The sequence below is a fragment of the Chenopodium album genome, chromosome 3, assembly GCF_948465745.1.
Source record: "Chenopodium album chromosome 3, dcCheAlbu1.1, whole genome shotgun sequence".
Taxonomy (NCBI): Eukaryota; Viridiplantae; Streptophyta; class Magnoliopsida; order Caryophyllales; family Amaranthaceae; genus Chenopodium; species Chenopodium album.
In genome coordinates this window covers 54,074,999-54,097,258 of record NC_137836.1, presented here as the reverse complement: position 1 = coordinate 54,097,258, position 22,260 = coordinate 54,074,999, and the positions used below count along the sequence as shown (strand labels likewise).

Genomic DNA, 22,260 nt, shown 5'->3' with positions numbered 1-22,260 from the left:
TGGTGGTACACCTAGGTGATGAAGCAAAGATTGCCCAAATCTCAACACCAAGAGCGAGAAGTCACCAAACAAAAACAAACTAACACCACCAAGCTTATTCAAAGCTATATCCAATAGCATATATATATAAAAAAGCGTAAACGCTTCTCCCCCAAGCTAAAAGGTAGCATTGTCCTCAATGCATGAAAGGGAAAAGAGTCACATCAAAATATTTTTGGAATTTTCTCATTTTCAATTCTTTTTTTTCATTATTTATTTTCAAATTTTTTAAAGCAAATGTCCATGCCTCTTTGACTTAGGACGACTTTTACAAATTTTGCATTTATTAAGTACTTGCCTTTTTTACATTTACGACTGCTTTTTCCATCAATCATTTAACATTATTCATGAAATATTCATAAAACACAAGCTTGCTTACAAAAGGAACCAATATCCATACTTATAAACCACAAACTCCAAAAACATGACCATTAGCTTCACAAAAACAAAAAATGGAACAAAAAGAAACAAAAGGATCAAAATTCTAAAGATGTGGCTTTAAAAGAAGGGAAAAGGCTCAAATGGTTAGAAAGAAGGCAAATGTAAACCCAAAGAACTAAAAGAAGAAAATAAAACCTGGAGAAATAACAATTACCACCCCAAAAAGATGCCTTTGTCCTCCCTAGATGGTTCGGTCCCGTGTTTGAGAATTATAAGTCAAGATTCAAGATTAGGTCTGCAATAGTCAAGGATCCATGCCACTCATGCAAAATATGTAGAAGGCTTGAAAAATGATGAACCTTACATGGATGTAGCAAAAACTCACTATAGGTGTCAAATCGATCATAGGAAGAAACTACCAACATGCCACAAACAAGTGGAATCCGGTTTCATGATCCTCCTAGTTCTAGAACATGCTACCTTAGCATACATCTATCCTAGAATCAACCAAGCATATTCTCAAACCGTGCATACCCATACAACTCAGGAAGATATTCATTCAAAAGCAAAAATCGGATGTATATAGTCCAATTCAAAAGAAAAACAAAAAGATGAAAAATAAAGCCTCAAAACATAACAAAAACCAAAAATAAAAAGAAAGAAAAATTATAGATCAGAAAGGAGAAAATCAAAACATAGATAAAGGAAAAGAAGGAAAATAAAGAATTGAACGAATTGCAAGTAAAACATGTAATTCCCAAGCGACAAACAAGTGATCAAATGACAAGATTGCCAATGATCCCAAACACTCTAGGTGTTGAAAGCATCCATCCTCGAACCATTCAACTTTTCTTAAAACTAATCCTAAACTATGATTCCAAGAAAATAAAAGAGAAATAAAGAAAAATAAGAAAGATCTCACCGGGTATTCCAAGCAATGCGAAAGAGGAAGAAAGAAAGAAAACGCAAACCATTAGGATACTCTAAGAGCAATTGCAAGTATAACAAACCAAGAGAGAAAAATAAAGCTATATACAGAAAAAAATTATTCGTAACTTTCATACAAAATCAAACAGCATTATAGGTGACAAAAATGATCAGAGCAACAGAGACGGAGAATCATAGAGTAGAGAGAAAAATCAGCCAATCAAAGACCAATCAATCATCAGAAAGACATAAATCAAGAACTAGATCATCAATATATCATCAACAGCAGAAATCAACAGACAGATAACAAAATAAAGAAGCATCAGTAGAATACTATCTCAAGGAACAGACAGTAGCATAAATCATCAGCAGAGAAAAACAACAGGTGTAAGATAAATCCATAGTGAACCATAGAAGCAAGGGGGAGACAAAAGAAGCGCATAAGACATAAGAATATTCCCCAAAGCTAAAAATGTGCTACCCCCCCCCCCCCCCACTCCCCCCACAAAAGCTAAAACCAAGGTACAAGCTGGCAAAGAAACAAAAGAAAAACACACAAGCATTGGATATAGCTTTGAGCACTATGGTAAGGGGTAGAATGAGCACTCCCCTCACCAACATTACTAGAAACCTTGCTAGAAACATCATCCATGAGCATAGGGCCCTTACCCTTCAACCTCCTCGCCTTCTCGGCTCTTTCTCTAGCAAAAAGGTGGGACCAATCATCAAGGACCGGCTCGCCCGATAACCCCCAACGGCTAAAAGTCTCAGGAGAAGGAAAACGGTTACGGTTAGCCGGATCATAGGTAAAATCACATCCTCCCGACCTCTTATAATCGTATGAGGTCGCGGAGGTCCCCCTAATAGTATGAGGAGGTACATTAGGCCCCTCCTAATAAGGATAACACATCTTAGGGCCGTCGGTCTTACCAAATGGCTCCCACTGAGGTATGGGTCCCTGTTGGACCGGTAGGTACGGGTAATTAAGATATGGTTTGATATCCCCCCTCATGACATGAAAATCGTAGACTTGCCTAGCATGAAAGTCATAGCCTAATACAAAATCGTACCCCAAAGGTGAACAGTTTAGAACATTCGCTATGGAATCAATTTTCGCATGCAAAACAGACAAGTTAATAGTAGAAATAGTAGAAGAAGAGGGAGGGGTCGAGGATGTACCTCCCCGAGGGATGTACCTCCCCGAGGGATTTACCTCCCCGGGATGAAGAGGGAGCAATAGGAAGATAAGGATTATGCCGGAGGTTAGGCAAAGGATCTCTCTTGAGGGCTTGATCAATCGGCACCTTGTTAGGTCTCCATGGAAGAGGCGTGTCAACACATCTAACCATAGCCTCGAGGTGAGGGATGGGGCACCAATCCGTAGCCCTTGTAAACTTAAAAATGTACAAGTTTGCTTTGGTGGTGCGCTCCAAAATACGTTGATTTATCATGACATAGATGCTTAAGAAGTGGTAAGGAGCTTTCTCCCTTTTATCATGGATTGGGACAAGCGACTCGAGCATTGCTTCATACTTCTTGTTGAGAGAATGAATCAAAATGGTAATCATACCCCCTAATTGGATACTTCCGGAGAAATGGATACCATCTCTTATATCAATGAAACGGTTGAGCAAATGCGAAGCGAAGTCAATGACCGCTACCCCCTCTTCAAATGGCTTATCCGCTAGCCATAACCAACTCAACGCCTCTCGACAATTAGCACTAAGGGATCCTTGGAGAAGAATGCATATGTAAGGAGTCGGCTAAAATACCTCAAGGACGCATAAATAATTGACGCCGCTTTAGAATATTAAGGAATATATGAGTCCTTAACAGAAATATGCCTCCACCACTTGAACTCACAATAATTGTTATCACGTTGCAAAGCATCGAATGCCGAATACACATGTGGGACATCCTCACTGGGAGTTGGAAACTTGAAAACCTCATTATAATCGGAAAGAGGCACCAAATGATAATTTTTGAAAACATGAAAAGAAATCCTTCGAGAAGTTTCACCTTTCAAGTCCTCCTCAAGGACCTCAAGTGAAGAGAGGAATTCAAAAGTAATCCGAGAGTAAGTGGGTGCATGAAGGCTTAAGAATTCCTCTCACACCAAGTTTTGAGCCATAAATCTCACATCATTGTCGATACCCAACGAAGTAGTTGCCGAAGAATCATAGAATCTAGTAGAAAAAAGTGTCCGAGTTGAAAGCTTGGCAAATCTTTCCCAATGCTCTTCCTTTGTGAACTGAATTCCATAAGTTTCTGAGATGTGGGAAGGAGGAGGAACCACCTCTTTATAGTTAGAGCATCTAGCCCTCTTAGCTTGACGAAGAGGAATCATTCTACAAAAATCATTTAAAAATGCTTTAGTGAGTAAGGACCATGAGCTACAATTATGCATCATGAGCAACAACACTCCAAACCATCATAAAAAACAAACTATGCACATTAACATTTCCATATCAATATAATCAAACTATAATTCCAACAAAGGTGGTGCCAAAATTATAGTATGGTCAAGCAAAATCATCAAACACAAGTTCATACAATCACCAAAATTTCATCATTAACACAACAAATGAAGGAGAAAGTAGGCAATATGGATACAATAATGAAGCTATAACCAAATTAATCTAAACACTCATGAACAATCCAAGGTAGAAAATTTATCATAAGTATCAATAGAAATGAAGAAATCATACCTTAGATTGATGAGAGTTTACAAAGAAATGGAACACAAAGCACTAACAAACACAATTATGCCAAATTGCAAGCAACAAACCTCAAACCAAAGGGGTACCCAAAAATCCCAACTTTAAGAAAGATAAAATGACAACGAAAGTGTTAGAGTAGGAATTAAGAGTAATAAGCAACTAGATGATGTGAAAAATGGTGAAATTTCAGTAGTAAAATAATGAAGGAAAATGGTGATGATGCTTAAATAAAAACCAAGTGAAAACTAAATGAAAAGAAGAGAGATAAAAAGAGAGAAGGTCAGTGTGTTTAAGGAGGAACGAAAAGGGGAGCGCGACCGTGCCATAGTGTTGCGCGCTCGCGCCATAGTCGCGCGCGCCCACGTCCTTTTGGGTATGCGATCTTCCGAATCCCTTCTTGTGAGCTAATCGGTGAGTACAAGGGAAATGATCATGATGATGGTTAAGACAAGCAGTTTCTAAACCCTAAGAATGTGGGTTCAACACTAGATTTCATGAACAACCATTTGAACCCACCAATCTTCAATTTTCTAAGCATACTTCCAATTCATCAACTTGAGCACTCTCTCTTCAAAATGGGTACCAAAATTGTTTGAAATCCAATAAAAAACCACCTAAAAAAAACACAGTCAAGAAAAGAAATCAAATAAGAATAGAAACAACAAAATAAAAACAAAAATCAAGGAAATTAAAGAAAATGGTTAGAAACTCGGGTTGCCTCCTGAAAAGCACTTGTTTAAAGTCATTACCTTGACATTCTCCACCCTTCAAGGTGGATCAAAAACAGTCATATCATGAACAACCCCCACAAAAACTCCATCATAGTAGCGCTTAAGCCTATGACCATTGACTTTGAAAGTTCTTGAAAAATCCCAAGGAGATATTTCAACAGCACCATTAGGAAAAACCTCTTGAAGAACATAAGGACCACTACCACGAGACATTAGATTCCTGGGAAATAATCTCATCCTAGAATTGTAAAGGAGGACCTTGTCACCAACATTGAACTCATTCTTCTCAATAAGTTTATCATGCACTTCCTTAGTACGAGTCTTGTACATACTTGCACAATAAAAAGCATCCAATCGAAGTTCTTCATACTCATGGAGATCAAGCCAACGTTGCTCACCCGCACTTGCCTAATCGAATTTGATTTTCTTGATAGCCCAATTAGTACAATGCTCAAGTTCGACCGGAAGATGACAAGACTTCCCATAAACCAAGCGGTAAGGAGTAGTGCCAATAAGAGTTTTGGAAGCCATCCTATATGCCCACAAGGCATGATCTAACTTATCCGACCAATCCTTCCTATTTCTTGCTACCGTCTTCTCAAGAATCAATTTGATTTGACGGTTAGACACTTTGACTTGCCCACTATTTGAGGGTGATAGGGGAAACGTTGATTAACTCCATATTTCTTCAACGTCTTGTGGAAGGCGCTATGCACAAAATGAGATCCATTATCAATAATAATTTCCTTTGGGATGCCAAACCGTGGGAAGATTATCTTCTTGAACTCATTGCTACCTTATGGTCATTTGTAGGTGAGGCAATAGCTTCCACCCATTTTGACACATAATCAACGGCAACAAGGATATATTGATTCCCATATGAAGTAGGAAAAGGACCCATGAAGTCTATTCCCCATACATAAAAAATTTCCATTTCTAGAATGGGTTGTTGGGGCATTTCGTTTCTATTCGATTGAAAGTTAAGAGAGTATTAACCCTAAAAGGGGTATTTATAATACAAGGAAAATAAAAGACAAATACAAAGAAAACTAACTAAACTAATTAAATGACAAAACTAAGAATAAAAAGGAAGGAAAGGAAAAATAAATTAAAAAGAACAAACAAATCCCACCAAAAACAATCAGACCCCCAATTCCCCTTTCTCGTGGTTGCTCTGATTCTCATCCTCAATTACATCGCACGCATCTTCACCCTTCATCGACATCAATCGGCAAAATCTTCATCAAGCATAACTAAATCGCGGCCGTCCGATTTTCAATAAAATCACATGAGAAGCTCGTGATTGACCCACATTTGCGCGTCCGCACAGATGTCATGCAGAGGTCGCGCAAAGCTACTGTCTCGACTATTATTTTGGACTCCATTTGTGCGCTTTCTGACAGGGCTGCGCGGCTGCGAATTGGCTGCTCTGTTAGAGGTGATTGAGAACGGAATTCGCTGCTGGTGTAGGTGAGACTGTGATTGGTGAGGTGGTGTTGGTGGTTGCGGCGGCTGTGGAGGCTGAGATTGGTGGTGGTTGTGGGGTTGCGTTGATGACGGAGGTAGATTGGAGGTGAGTTGGGGTGGTTGTTGTTGTTACGTGAGGGTGAGAAGAGGAGAGGGAAATCAGGGGAGTTAAATAGGTAGAGTTGTGGGCTAGTAAGGAGGAGATGGTGGCAGAGGTGGTGTGCTGTGAGGATGCGGTGGTTGTTGGAGTCGGATTGATGGGTGGTTGATGGTGGTTTGCTGCTGTTAGTTGAGGGGTTTAATTGGTGAGTGGTTTGGTGTGACTGATGGCTTATTTGCGTGAGGGAGCAGGGGATCGTGGTGGTGATTGTTGGCGGATTGGTGGCTGGAGGTGGTTCTTGGTGTGAGGTGAGTTGAGCTGATGTTGTTGTTACTTAGTGGATGGTAGTCGAAGGGGGTTGTGGGCTGGTGTGCGTGGTGTTTGGTTGTTGATTGGTGTGGGTTTTGGTGGACGGTGGTGCAGGGGTTGTTGTTGTGCAGTTGATGTTGCTGTTGCAGTTGGGGTGGTGTAGGATAGTGAGGAAGTAGAATTGATGGGTGATGGTGGCTGCCACGTGCGTGGCTGTGACGCTTTGTGTGGAGGAGATGGTGGGTGTTGTTATTGCTGGAGTAGAGGAACTTAGTGGTTGATTGCAGCTAGGGCAGCTTGGAGCATATTGTTTGACTCAATTCTCGGACCTTGAACCCGATCCTACACATAAACAAACCCGAGGATGAAACCGAGACAAATAAAAGAAAATAAATAATCAAAAGAAACTAAATAAACTAAAATAAAATTACGACAAAAGAATAAAACTAAAGACTAAAAAATAAAAAAAGATAGACAATAAAATCAAATAAAATAAAAATAATAAAATAAACTAAAACTAATCAAATAAAGATACTAAACACAAAAACACTAAAAATTGCCAAAAAACTCAAATAAAAGACAAAAGACAAGAATAAGAAAATAATATAAATAAAGGATAAAAAGAGTTAAATGAATAGAAAATAAGCAGGAAAACTATTCAATAAACACCCCTAAAAGTGACATAAAAGACACTTATCAAACCCTTCGAGTTACACCAAAGAAACTAACAAACCGATGTGACTAATTAATTATGAATTAATAAGTCAACCGAATAATGAATATTTAGACGTCAGGAATTCGATCTTAGAGCGTCGAAACCGAACGTCGAAAGTCGAGTCAAAAATAATATAAGCCGAAACATAAAAATAATAAATCAACAAAGATAAAAATACCCCTAGCATCGGAATGCCCTGAACAAACCGAGTTCTAGGGTCATGGTGGCTAGCATCACAATATTAGGCATAGCCTAGTGCGTGCTAGCGCTGCTATGTGGCTGCCTTGTGCGCGCATTGGCTAGTAGCCATGCCGCAGCAGCTAGTAGCAGCATGGCCGGGCCATTGCGCGCATGCTAGCGCTGCTGGGCCTGCACCAAGTGTGGGTGCCACGTGGCGCGACATGAGAGAAGTTTGAGGGGGTGTGATGACCGGTTTTGGTAGAGGGATTGGGGAGCAAGTTTGGTCCACCCCTCCTGCAAATGGTCCTTACCTAACCTCTCTCATGAGCTTGCCACTTATTGATTAATTACTACACTACTACAAAAACACCCTATGAAGTCGCCCTTTTAGAGTCGCCTCAAATTAATAGGTGATGCGTAAGGTTTTAGAGTCGCCTCTTACAAAGTATGTGACACCTAAGGATAGAAAAAAGACATCTGAAAATAAGTTGAAAGAAATAGACATCACCTACACTATAACAGGCGACACGTAAACTATACGCGTCTCGTCTTTCATTATGTGTGACTCATAAAGTATTACTTTACGAGTCGCATATAATCTTTTACTATTACAAGCGACACCTATGCCCAGTTTTGTTTTTATTTTTATTTTCTGACATGGGGTATCTCCCTTACTCCCTCTTGTGCGCCTCTCCCTCTCTCCTCATTTTCTCTTGCCTCCCTCACCCATTCATCCTCTCTATATCTCTTTGCTCCCATATCTCTAATATCTGATCTCTATCACTCATTCCCTTCATTCTTAACTAGATCACTGCCATCTATACCACCGCTAGCCCACTCTCACCTTTCTTCTCTCTCCTTATTCACTAGTGGTTGCGATGGTGACGGCGATGGCGACAATGGTGCTTCGATTTTTTGGGTTTCGATTGATTTTTTTTTGGTATGAGGAGTTTCTTCAAATACCCAACTTTTAATGTTGATTATATCTGCAATATTTAGATCTTACGGAGTAGTTGCTTTTTTTTTTTGGTTTAGATTATAGATCTGAAGATATCCATGTATACGGGTTGTGAAGAGTATAGATCTGGGCTTCCATCTCCTCCAACAATAGCGGCGACTTCCACTTCTCCAATAGCAGAAGCAGCGGCTACCACCTCCTCCAACAACCGCGATAGATTTCACCTCCAACCATGGTGCTTCCACCTCCTCCAGCCGCGACGTACCTCCTTGTAATTTCGTTTGAGCATTTGTGTATGCTAAGGTAATTAGCGTTTGTGTTTTTTACCCAAATTTTTTCACCTAATTTATTGGTTTTTTATTTTTAGGTTTTTAAATACGAAGTAATTGATTCCTCTTGAATAGAGTCCTTACTTTCCAATCGTATTTCTGTTGAAGTAATTTTGTTGCAAAAATCAAAGTTGTTGTATGCCTTTTTCACCCAACCTAAGTATCAAAGTTATTGGAATGCTTGGTGTATACTAGAAAAATATATGTTTCACAATGTATTGGTTGAAAATCCTAGAAAGGCTGAAGTTCTGGATAATTCACTAATGATATGCAGAAGTATGGCAGCCATTATCATTAAACTAGTGAGTATAATGCATGCTTAACAACTTCTGAAATCGATTGGCTATTAACTTGATTAATATTCATACTCTGTTATTAATTGACATAATCAGACAACAAATTTGCAGCACATTTTTTGTTTTCCGGTTTTGGGCTTGTAGAGATGCATGTCTTTTTGTGTTGTTACTCTATGTGTCTTTTTGTGGTTGTTTTTATGTTTGGTGGACTCATTATTTTTTTGCTTTTCCTTATGCATGTATACATAATCATCTGATGCTGAAATGGCAAAATTTACGGGTCTATAATTGCTCTAAGTTTCTCTTGTTGTTTACCTTTGTCGTTCTGATCCTGTCATTTTGATTACTTTGATGAATATTAAGGAGGCTAGATAGATGAATATTATTTTCCATGGAAGTGAAATGATGATTATATTGATCTATGATTGCTCTTTTTTTTCTTTTGCTATTCGCCCTCTGCACAATTGCTGCTTAGCTCTTTAGTTTACTCACACCATATTTTATATACTTCTTACTAATTATTTCATTTTTGGTCCTCAATGACCTTTGAGATGGAGAATATAATTGATTATCTTCTATAATTAAATATTTTTAATTAACTTTTCTTTGCCAAGAATCTGACTTGATCATAACTCCATTAATTTAATCTTGGACATGACTATTGAACCTTAGATATATAGTGTATATATATGTAATTAATATGTATATTGGATTGAACCTTAGTGGAATTTTGTGGCTGTTTGGTTGTTTCTTCGCTGAGCTTGGAGCTTATTGTCATTTGTCTTTGTTATTCTAGGATGTCTATGTTTATCTTGATATTTATAATGTTAGTTTTATAGAAGTTTTGTCATAAAAGTTTTCAAAAGCCAATTAGCTCAAATGGTAGAGCAATGTGCTATTGCACATAGATGTAGGTTCAAGTCCTACATAGGTTATATTTATAGTAGCAAGTGTGAATTTGGAAAAGGAAAAAAAATTGTATTTTAAACATCGCTATTGAAGAATTATATTTTTCATGAAATTACTTTACGTGTCGCCTCATAAAAAACAGACGACTCATAAACCAACCTAACGCATCGCCTGTAAGGAAAAAGACGACTCATAAACCAACCTAACATGTAACCTATAATGAAAAAGGAGACTCATAAACCAATCTAACGTGTCACCTGTAATGGAAAAGGCGACTCATAAACCAACCTAACGCGTCACGTTATAGGCGATGCATAAAGGGGTACCTATTGTGTCGGTGCCTGTTGTGTTGCCCTTGAAGCGATGTGTAAGATGGTTTAGAGACGACTCGATAGGGGTTTTTTGTATTAGTGCTAGTTTGATTATTAATTTTATTTTAGCTTTAAAATAAAATGGAAAAATCAAATTCTCCCACATTGATGGGAGAGCTTTTCACTCTCTTATTTTCCCTATTGTAGACACCCATTTGTGTCTCCCTAAAACCAAACACGGTGATGAGTACCTTTCGCGTCGAATCATAATCGAATGAAGCGAAAGTGTGGAAAGTTTAGTGTTGCGGATAGTTTTAATTTATTTTCTCTTCTCTCTGTTTTTGAAAACTTATTTTAAAGAAAGCAGCCAATCTTGTTTGGCTGATCCATAATATGGGTCCAATAATAGTGTAGTTGGATGGGGCTTGACAAGAGCTTTCCAACGATATATTATAAGCCCAATTTCGATGAATATTGAGGAAGTTACAGCCAATTTACTAAACTGGGCCCGGTTTGAGCCTTATATGCTGCCCAATGATCTAGGGGAGGGCCTAATACGATTTATCATTCCTAATGAAATTAGGAATGGTTTTAGTCTTCTAGAAGGTTCTTTTCATTCCTAATTCAATTAGCATTGATAAATTAACTTTTGTTGACTTTTAAGAGTTTTAATTAAAATCAAAAAGAATTTTCGAGGAAAAGATACGATTTTATCCTCCAGTACGGCAAATTTATCTGATTTTCGAAACGCGTCAAAAACAGGACTAGAGCCTTACATCACGCATTGGCGCTTGGCACTAGGAACTGGTGCCTGGCGCTGGCATTGGCGCCTGGCGCTAGTGTTGGCGCCTGGCGCCAATTAGCTGTTGTTGGCGCCAGCTCTGTTTTAGGTGCGCCAGATGCTCTATTTTGATATTTTATCTTTTAGGTTGATTTCTCTATAAATAACGTATTAAAAACTCCGTTTTGATTCATCAACAACCAGCTTTTCAATTATAATCACCTACAACCATTCATCAATTCTCTTATTCTCTTTTAATCATTCATCATCTCTTTCTTTTTCTTTAAACTTGCTTTTACATACAAAATTCCGCAATCACAAGATCTAGATACACCTAGCCATATTCGAAGTTGCCTTCGCCCTAGACGTGAAATGTTTAATTTCTGAGGGTTTGGTCCCAAAATCTCTTTCAATTATTAAATATAATTGTTACGATGCTTCCTATGTTCTTCTTAATATTTATGATTGCTAGTATCATGTAAGGGCTAAAGATTTGATTTTTATTGCTTAGTGACATGCTAGGGTTTGTTATTACTCTTGTTAGTATCATGCCTATGATCTTTCTATTATTATGCTTTAGCGTTAATATGATTATGTTAATTATTATTATTATTATTATTATTATTATTATTATTATTATTATTATTATTATTATTATTATTATTACTATTATTATTATTATTATTATTATTATTATTATTATTATTATTATTATTATTATTATTATTATTATTATTATTATTATTATTATTATTATTATTAGTATTATTATTATGTTGCTTGATATTATTTATTTTTATTGCTTGATCACACCTTTTATGCATGTTTAAAGGGAATTGGTATTTGTAATCACGCTTAATAAGATAATTAATAATCTTGTTTAGGGTTAATGTGATTATAATTTCATGTGATCGCCAATAGTAGATTTATTTGTGCATTAATATTCAACCAACATAGATAAACAGGTTTAGGGTAATCCTATTGATTGCATGTTAGTCAGAAAGCGCACATGAATACGATCAGAATAAAGTAGAGGCCTATTATTAGGGCAGGTTCAATCTCTTTTTGGTTGGATTTGTACCTTCATCCCCGAACTACCAGTCATGGTTCTAGACCTATTGAAGTTGACGATCTCTTGGATCGTTTAGGGGTGTAACTTTCACCTCGTGAATGGTTTACAAGTTCCTAAAACTTGTTGGCGACTCTTTTGCTCTATCTTCCTTCCCTTTGGACGCCACCGTACTTTAATGTATGATCACAGTGGGGTTCAAGCAAGGGGATTAACGCTTGAAATTTATTCCCTACACCTATAAATACCCAAGTTGGGATATTGGGAAAAACACTTGAGTGAGAGTTGAAAAAGGCATCACCATTGTGAAAACCTTTGAACTCATTAATCACTCGGGTTTTTGGTCGGGCCTTGCTAACTCCAAGCCATAGAACCATTTTCGGTGGTTGGGTTGTGGGTGGACTATCGTAGGTGGCCGTCGTATTTTTGAGGCTTGCTTTTTAAGTAAGAGCCCGTTTTGTTTGGGCGAAGCACGCTCCAAAGGTAATTATCTTGTCTTAATCTTGTGATTAATTTATTTATGCTTTATGGTTTTATTAATTGCAAGTAGTTCTTTGGGTCATGTTAGTTTCCGCAATAAGTTGGACTTACCAAACCCCAACAACGGTATCGGAGCCACGCTCGTTTATTTTTAAAATCATAATATTTTTTTCAAGGTATTTTTTATGGCTTAATTTTCTGGTCTTGAAGTGCTAATTAGATTAGTAACTCGTTTTATTTATTTTAACCTCGTATTTAAGCTATCTTCAGCCCCGAACCCAGATTTTGACTCAAAATTAGTGAATTTTGGGTGGAAAATGTGTTCTGGAAATGGTTTTACTCTTTTAGGATACGGTTTTTAGCCAAAAAAGACTAGAAATGCAATTTTCGAGGTTTTTTTGTTTTTACGAAAAATTTTAAGTCTTTCTAACTTTGAAAATTAATTGCATATTTGTGGTAGTTATGTAATTGGTTCAATACATATTTTATATGCATCTTTAAACCTCTTTAGGCATGATTACTTGGTAGTAATTTGTGCTAGAAAGCTTGGTTTTATTTTTCACATAATTGCAAACTAATTGCATTAAGTGTGAAATTGTTGTTCTTTTAGGCTTCCAAGTATTAAAGATTCAATCTTTAATTCTGTTAAGTGTGAAATTGTTGGTTTTTTTAAACTTTGTTGGTTTAATCATTTTTTAGTTGATTGGAATCATAAATTTTGAAACTTTGTGATAGAAAATTGTTTATCTTTATATTGGAAGATATAATTTTTCAAGGATTCACAAGTATTAAAGTTGGAATCTTTATTGAACTTATGTTCATTTTTTCCAACTCCCTCTTATTTTGTCAAAAACTCAAGGTTAATTTAAATTAATTAAATTAATATTGAGTAATTTCCCTCTTATTTTGTTGCACTAAGTTAAACCAATTTAATTAAAGATTGGTTCTTGGGAATTATTTTGGTTACATGCACTTTGAAAATTTTATTTAAGTTAGACTTGTTAAAATTTTTCATTTTGCTCAAATGAATTAGTTCTAAAATTGATTTAGAATTAATAATTATGTCACGCAAAATTGGGATCAAATCCCGAGGCTATGGCATGCAAAACGAGGTAAGAACATCCCTTGGCTAGCAAAGGATGGTGCCTCGTGCTTGCGCTCAAGCCCATGCGTGGGTGATGCTTACTGCCAGCAGCATGGCGCGCCAGCAAGCACCAAGCAGCAGCACGGCACAGCAGCAACATGGTGTTGTGCGCGCTGTGCGTGCTGGCTTGCTTGGCTGGCTGCGGCTGGTGCAAGCACGAGCACATTGGTGCTTGGCTTGGGACTTGGTGCATGCGTCGTGTAATTAGGGATATGCGTAGACGTTGCTTGCGAAGCAATGTAGTGCAATGAGTTCGTTTAACATGGCCAACAAGGGCCACGTTATTGATGTGTGAATGTTCGCTGATGTGGGGGGTGTAACGCTTAGCGACATCGGGCCCATTCCCACGTTCATTGAGCATCAAACGGTTGTGTGAAATTTGAGCATTCCATGTCTTAGTGTTGGGCACTTAGACACTTTGGACTAAGTACTTTTTGCTTAAATTGTCGTTTAAATTATTTTATTCATCTAATTTAATTTACTTATTTTGGTAAATTTTGGAGGCTAAGCCTCAGTTTTGAGCGGCATTGGCAAAATTTATTTTGACAAATTTTGGGTTTTATCGGCTTAATTAATTGGATTAATTAAATTGGATGGGGAATTTAGTGGGAGCTTCAAATGTTAATTGCGCTTATTAACATAACCGGTTAAAACAACTTTGACTAATTTAAATTAGGCGTGTTAATGGGATTAACCATGTAGATTAGTTACTAGCTCACGCGTGTTTATGGATTTTTAGTTGTTTATCGTTGTAAAATGCATGGGCCATTCACAACTAGTGAATGGATGAATGGAATTTATATTCTTTCACGTACATATTTTATGAAATGGAAACTAGTGGGGCCCGATTAGAATAAAAAAGGCGGACTGCGATCCGTGATGTATTTTTGTAAATCTAAATACGGTCTGCGAACCGTTGAGTATTTTTGTACCTTAATATTTAGATTAGTCCTAATCGTAGATTCTAGTAGTTGCATTTAATTATGGCCAAGTCTTGAAGATGGAGGTTCTTGGAAGACGTAGCCATGAAGTTGCAAATGAAGACCTTTTAAAGATTTGAAGATCTCAATGGGTCATGCTAGTTGCCCAATACATCTATATTTATGTTTTTCGATACATATGTTATATGTTGTGATGATTAATTAAGTTCACTTAAATCAACTAACATAGAAACCGTAGGTCCCTAAATATTGAGTAAAACTTGACATTCCAAAACAACACTTACCAACCGAACGAGGGTAGTGGTGGGCTACGCCAAAGCGAGGCATCACTTCCTCTCTTAAGAGTGTAAGGCATACCGGGTATGCATGTTGGTTTTTGTTGTACTCAACGATATGAGTGATGGAGTCCTAATATGTCGTGGCAAAGTGAATAAATTGTTGAGAGCGCATTTGATGCGACGATTTATTCAATCAAGAGTGGCTTGGAGCCATTAGTAAAGCGTTGCTTACCTTAGGAGATTGAGTGTTAAGACAAGCCAAAGCATGCTTAACCACTCTTTGTTTCTTTGGATCTTGGAATCGAATTATTCTCACCAAATTGGGGACAACTTTAAATGTGTGAATAAGATGTTTTAAATAAGTTTGATTAAAAATGCATGAATTCAATCTTATTTAATTATCATGAATGGTTTTTCATTTCAAATTCTTTCAAATGTAGAATCATGTCTTCAACTATCGACAACAATCTTATGTTCCCAGAACTTCCCGAGAAGTTATCATTTAGCTTGAATTTGGTAAACTTCAAGGAATGGGAAGAGGAACTCTGTTTGACCCTCCGCAATTGCTACCTAGAGCATATCTTGGATACTCCCATCTTGAGTTTCTACTCAGAAGGGATTATGAGCGATATGGCTCATGAGGTGTGGAGTTATGATTGCAAGAGAGTCTCTCGACTCATGGCAAACTCCATTACGGAACAGTGGAAGAAGAAATTCTCCAACTACCTTGCGGATGCACTTCTCAAGGCTCTAGAAGATATTGTCAATTTGAGGGTAACAAAGAGCGATAAGGGAAACTATGATGGACTCGTGGAAGAAGTGACTAGGTCATTCTCTAACATGAGGATAAAGCCACCGCAAAATGGATGTCTTAGCAAAGAAAGGCAAGTAGTATGGGCTAGGGTCTATTGTGCAAGACTTAAACCTAGGATGCCACTTCAAGCCCATGTGCAAAAGATGACAAGGTTATTTAACCATCTGGAACTGATTGGTAAACCGGTGGAGGATGAGCAAGCGGCTCATATGCTTTTAAGCTCTCTCCACTCGGGATACATTGCAATTAAGATGCGACTTACCAACAATCGGAACAAACTGTCCTTTAAGGAAGTTGTCCAAGAGCTCCAGAAAACCTATTTTTGCAAGGCGGCTAAATTTGCTCTAAGGCTCAAGAAAAAGGAGTTCAAAAACAAGGCAAAGATGCGCTGCTTCTATTGTAGTAAGCAAGACTACTACAAAAGAGAATGTAGCACGTATCTGGAAGACGAGGCAAGAGGAAAGATAGCCTCAATCTCATGTATCATCTACACACTTGAAAATAAGCAATTTATAAGGTATTAGATGCCGGAAAATTGACTCATTTTATGCTCTTATTTCAGGAACGAAATGAGCGGTGATTTTCAAGTGGTCATGAGTACACAAGTGGAAGATGAAGATAATCTATCAAATGAAAGCTTGTAATCTCATGTATTTTGTCTAAATTCTAAAACTTGTTAAGTTTTATCTACCATACTTTGATCTTGCGAGTTTGGACGTCATTTTAGCCTTGATCACAAGACCTTTTGCTTAAATGTCTTGTTTATATTTATGGAAATTACACCTTTTGTGTGTTTAGAAAAAATTGTTTATGATAAAAGGCTAAGACCATGGAGTCAAACCAAATTACTTGTGGCATTGTCATCTTTGCCATATTAACAGTAAACGTATCAAGAGACTTCTACAGGAAGGTGTTCTTGACTCTTTCGATTTAGAATCGTTTGAGAATTGCGAGGGATTTTTATTAGGCAAGATGATTAAAAAACCATTCTCCAAGTTGGGAGAAAGGGCAGGAGAATGATTAGGTCTAATACACACTGATGTACGTGGACCAATGAGCTCCACCACAAGAAATGGACGCCGATATTTTGTCACCTTCACAGATGACTATAGTAGATATGGTTATGTCTACTTAATGTCGCATAAATCAGAATCGTTTGAAATGTTCAAAGAATTTCAGAGTGAAGTTTAAAATCAGATTGGCAAGAAAATCAAAGCCCTTCGATCGGATCGAGGTGGTGAATACTTGAGCCAAGAATTCGATGACCATCTGAAAGAAAAGGGTATACTTTCAGAATTGACACCTCCAAGAACTCCACAATGGAACGGAGTATCCAATAGGAGAAATCGGACCTTGTTAGACATGGTACGATCAACAATGGGTATTACTGATCTTCCTATCTCTTTCAGGGGACACGCACTTCTAACTGCGGCACTAACACTCAACCGTGCACCATCAAAAGCTGTAGAAAAGACTCCATATGTATTATGGACAAAGAAACCTCCTAGGTTATCTTTTCTAAAGATATGGGGATGCGAAGCATATATCAAGAAATTAATTTCTGACAAACTTCATCCCAAATCTAACAAGGTTTACTTTGTAGGCTACCAAAAGAAACCAAAGGGTATTACTTCTACAACAAATTGGAGAACAAAGTGTTTGTTGCTCACGATGGTGTCTTTTTGGAGAAGGAACACTTTTCCAAAATGACAAGTGGGAGGAAAATCGAACTCGATGAAGTTCGTGAGGATGAGCAACAAAATCATAATCTTAGTCAAAGTGCTCAAACAACATCTTTTGACGCAAGTCAAAATGACCAAAATGTGCAAAGTCAAATCGACAATGCAAATGCTCAATCCATTACCCTACGTAGGTCTCAGAGGCCGAGATCTCAACCTGATAGATATCTTGGTTTAGTATTAACCTAGATCTTAGAGGACATTCTGATTATGGATGGAGATGAACCGAAAACCTACAAGTAAGCAATGGCAAGCACCGACTCTACTAAATGGCATGAGGCCATGAGATCTGAAATGGATTCCATGTTTGAAAATCAAGTTTGGACTTGGTTGACTTACCCCAAGGTTATACACCTATCGGATGTAAGTGGATTTTCAAGATTAAAACTAACAAAGATGGAAATGTATTCATTTACAAAGCTAGATTGGTGGCAAAAGGTTACAGACAAGTTCATGGTATTGACTACGATGAAACCTTTTCACCAGTCGCAATGCTTAAATCCGTTCAGATCCTCATAGCGATTGCTGCATATTATAACTATGAAATATGGCAGATGGACGTCAAAACCGCCTTCTTAAATGGTATTTTGGAAGAAACAGTGTACATGACAAAGCCTGAAGGTTTTGTCAACCAAAACAATGCTGGGAAGGTTTGTAAGCTTAAGAAGTCCTTTTATGGACTAAAGCAAGCTAGCAGAAGTTGGAATTTTTGATTCGATGAAGCCATCGAGAAGTTTGGTTTTATTAAGAATCCATATGAGTCTTGTGTTTACAAGAAGGTCAGTGGGAGTGACATCGCCTTCTTAGTCTTATATGTCAATGACATATTGCTCATTGGAAACATCATTCCATTGTTAGATTCTGTAAAGGCCTGGCTTGGAAAATGCTTCTCAATAAAAGACTTAGGAAAGGCTCAGTACATACTATGCATCAAGATCTATAGGGATAGATCAAAAAGGATGATTGGATTGAGTCAAAGTACTTATATTGATAAGGTACTTGACCGATTTAGCATGGAGGAGGCCAAGAGAGGTCACCTGCCATTGTCACATGGCATAACCCTAAGCAAGAAGTAGTGTCCAAAGACACCTGATCAGCGGGAAAGAATGAATCTGATTCCATATGCTTCGCTTATTGGATCGATCATGTATTCCATGATATGTGACGATTTCCAGCTAAACTCGTCGTCCGATTTTTCAAACATCTTCCCTTCGCTTGTAACGATTTCCAGCTTATCACCTTTAAGATTAGTCCACTTGAAAAATTACCTCCATCCATGCTCGAATGTGAAATTAGAAGGGGTGATCAACGAAGTTGGGTCAAAAGCTTCATCTTGGATGGCATTCTTATTAGTCATGGTGGCAACATGGTTTTGCTCTAGTCCAAAAAGCAAGTTGAATTCTTGCCTATCGTAGCACCCTGTGGTTGGGTGTTTTGATTCAACGATTTCAATATCGTTATTCAACAGGTAGCAATCAAGAAATATTTCAAATCAAGGCTTCTTGATTCCTTCCAAAACTAATGGTTCTAAAAATTCATAGCATGGGTAATCTTCTCCCTCCCTAATGAATTGTCTATTAAGGGTTTGTTGGTAAGATAGGAGCAAAGTGACCATCCCTTTCTTATTGTTGTCTCTACGTGATTTGTTTTTAACATAGTGAGACTCTAGTTCTTCCCTGGTTGGTTTGTATCCTAATCTAAAAGAGAAACTTTTCTTTGGGATAGGAAGTAAAAGAGATTTCTTCCTTCCTATTCCCAAAGGCATCCCAGGAAAGTAACTACTCTTAAACAAGATGTTGTTTACTATATGAGTGGAGTATGGATCAAACTTGAATGGTTCTTCTAGGCTTTCATCCATTTCAATTGTTCAGATTGGTTCCGCGGCGAGTACCCACATGTCCTTTTCATCATTATCATGGTGTAATTCTAGAAGTGATTGGTTATTTATAGCTATTTTGAGAGGAGAAGCATGTATAGTCATAGGAAGCCCTTGATAGTTCAACCTAATCATTTGATGACGTGAGGATGATATTACACCAAGATTGTGTATCCAAGAACGTCAAAGTAGAAGGTTGAATGTGATTTTAATGTCCATGACATGAAATTCAACCATCTTTTAAATCGGGCCTGTGGTAATTGGTAGTTTAACAGTTCCACACACCGATCTCCTCGAGTTGTCATAGGCCCTAATGCTTTGTGTTGTTGGTTGAAAATCTTTTTCTAAATAAAGGACTAAATATTTTGCTGTTCGTAATGGGCACACATTCATAGCTGACCCATTGTCTAATAAAGTAAGAGGGATATTGTATCCTTTGCACCCCACAGTTATGTATAACACATTGTTATGGGTAGTGTATTTTGAAGGCAAATCATCATTATTGAAAATGATTGATTTGTGGGATTTCTCGCTAGTAAGCAAGCTAACGAGATCCTGGGGAGTTGTGTTTGTTCTTATTGTCAAAGCCGTTGGAGCATTCATAAGAGAATTCCTAAATTCTTTAGAAGTACTTAGGAGTTCCGAAATGCTAACATTGGCCTTTGATTGGTGAATTTTTTTTACCAATGGATCCTCCACCTCAAGTAGAGGTGGTAATGGGTTTTGTACTTGACCTTGAGTTTGATTTTGTTTTGTTGAAGATCCATTTGGTGGTGTTTGATAAACTCGCCCAGAACGAGTTAGATGATCTATCTCATTTGGGTTAGTTGTAGAATTTGTGAACCAACATTCTTCTAGAGGCTTTGAATGTGCCTCTATTACAAAACGTTTCATGAGTTGTGCTTAACGCCATTATTCATCCAAGGAGAGATTTGATAAGTCTTGTGACTTCCCCAAGAAATGATCCCAATCAAGCACTCCATTTGTCTCATTTTGAAGACAAGATGGAGGTAGATTGGCGGCATAGTTAGAGACATATAAGTCTTGAAAGTCGTCGTCCCATAACCCACAGACTTCATTTGTTTCCCCTATAAGTGTTGTGGTTAGAGAATTTCTTATATGTGTGAAATAGTCCAAAGGGTCGAACGTGTCACTTCCCATATGGTCCTCATCAATTTGAAATGCCCCTAGTGTGGATACATTGTTGTTAGCTTTAGGCGTGGGAATTCTCTCACCGTCTACTAGATCTTGTACTTTGTGTTTTAGGACATAGAAACGTTTGGTATCATGCCCAATGCCCCATTGATAAGCACAATAAGCACTGTCATACGATTAAGCGTACCTTCTTTCTGGTGGAGTGGGTGGTGTTGGCCTTCTTAGTGCAAGTAGACCTTTTTCGCTCAATTTTTCTAATAATTCTTTGAAGCTCACATGATATGGTGTAAATTTTTTTCTTTTGTCCATCTTCTCCGAGGATCATTACTGTTATATTGATTCGTATTATTATATTGTATGGAGGTTGTAAATACAACAATTGAGGATGAGGTACTATCATTCCCCTTTTTATAGTTATTCCTAGGTTGATGATGATAAGGTTTATTAACTTTTTCTTTAGCAAGATCATCTTCAATCCTTGTAGCCACATAATAGACCTTTTGAAAAGTGTCAAAACCAAGGTAACGTAGATGCTTGTGTACTTTTCATGACAATTGTCAATGAATTTTTGTACTAACTCGAGTTCAGGTCGCCTTTGGGCAAGGTGAGCCGCCATGAATTTTTGTACTAACTCGAGTTCAGGTGGCCTTTAGGCAAGGTGAGCTGCCTTTTCTCGCCACCTGCCATAGAAAGCAAGAAACCTTCATCGTCTTCTTGCTTAAGCATTTCAAGTTCACGTAGAGTCGATTTAAACTCTACGTTACTCTCATATTGGGTAATGAAAGCCAAAACTACATCTTCCCACGTTCGTTTGAATTTTTGATCTAGCCCGTAGTACCACACTCTCGCGGTTGGGACTAGAGATAAAGGAAAAGTCAAAGTGTAAAGCTTATGATCAACTCCCTTGAATTCCATGGTGCCAGTAAAACACATTAAATGGTTTTGTGGATTATTGGTCACCTTAAATATTTCCAAGTCCGTAGCTAATGAACTTATCCGGTAAAGTCAGTCCTGCGGGAGGAGCGAACTCTTCTGCGTCGAAGTATTTGTTCCCCATTGTAGAACGAAGAACTAGCTTCTCCAACGACTTTTCTTTGATGGAAAGTTGTTCCATCTTTCGCTGCAAGGCTAAAGTTTCAGCATTTTTCTTTTCAGCCTTTTCGAGTTTCTTAATTCTTTTCTCCTTGGCTTCTTGAGCCTTTTCTTCTCTCAAACAAAGAATATCTTCTTGAAGTTCTTCAATGATTGACATTGTTGTTGGACTAGAACTAGTTGTCGAGGGAAGGTGGTTTGAAAGAGGTGGATTATTTGGCGGTTAACGTAGAATGCAAGTGCTGAGGAGTCTTTGTTCCCAAGCTTGAAAACCTGCCCTAATAGAAGTACAAAAGGATAAGTAAATCGATACGCTTGTTTAGATAAAAAAGAAGAGGAAAGAGCGCAAGATATATACAAACGGATAACATCACCATTAAAAAGTTCTTCAATGAAGATATTGTTTGAACGAGGTAATTTTTTTTTGAGGAAATCAAAATGGCCCGTAATAGTAGGCGCGCACAAGTAACTTTGCTGCACACGACTATCGCGCGCATCTGAATTACTTGCATTTGCTGT

The 22,260-nt window shown here is 37.7% G+C and overlaps 1 long non-coding RNA gene across 2 annotated transcripts in view; it reads left to right on the top strand.

Moving 5' to 3' along the window:
- Positions 1-8,152: 8,152 nt before the first annotated feature.
- The window catches only part of LOC145613982 (uncharacterized), a 29,439-nt gene continuing 15,331 nt past the window's right edge, over positions 8,153-22,260 (top strand). Inside the window, exons 1-2 of one of the 2 annotated variants that reach the window (XR_014107033.1) lie at positions 8,153-8,509; positions 8,605-9,034. This is a non-coding gene — a long non-coding RNA (uncharacterized LOC145613982). Of the gene's footprint in view, positions 8,510-8,604; positions 9,035-22,260 lie in introns of those variants that run through there. The other variant, XR_014107034.1, reaches the window with a different exon arrangement.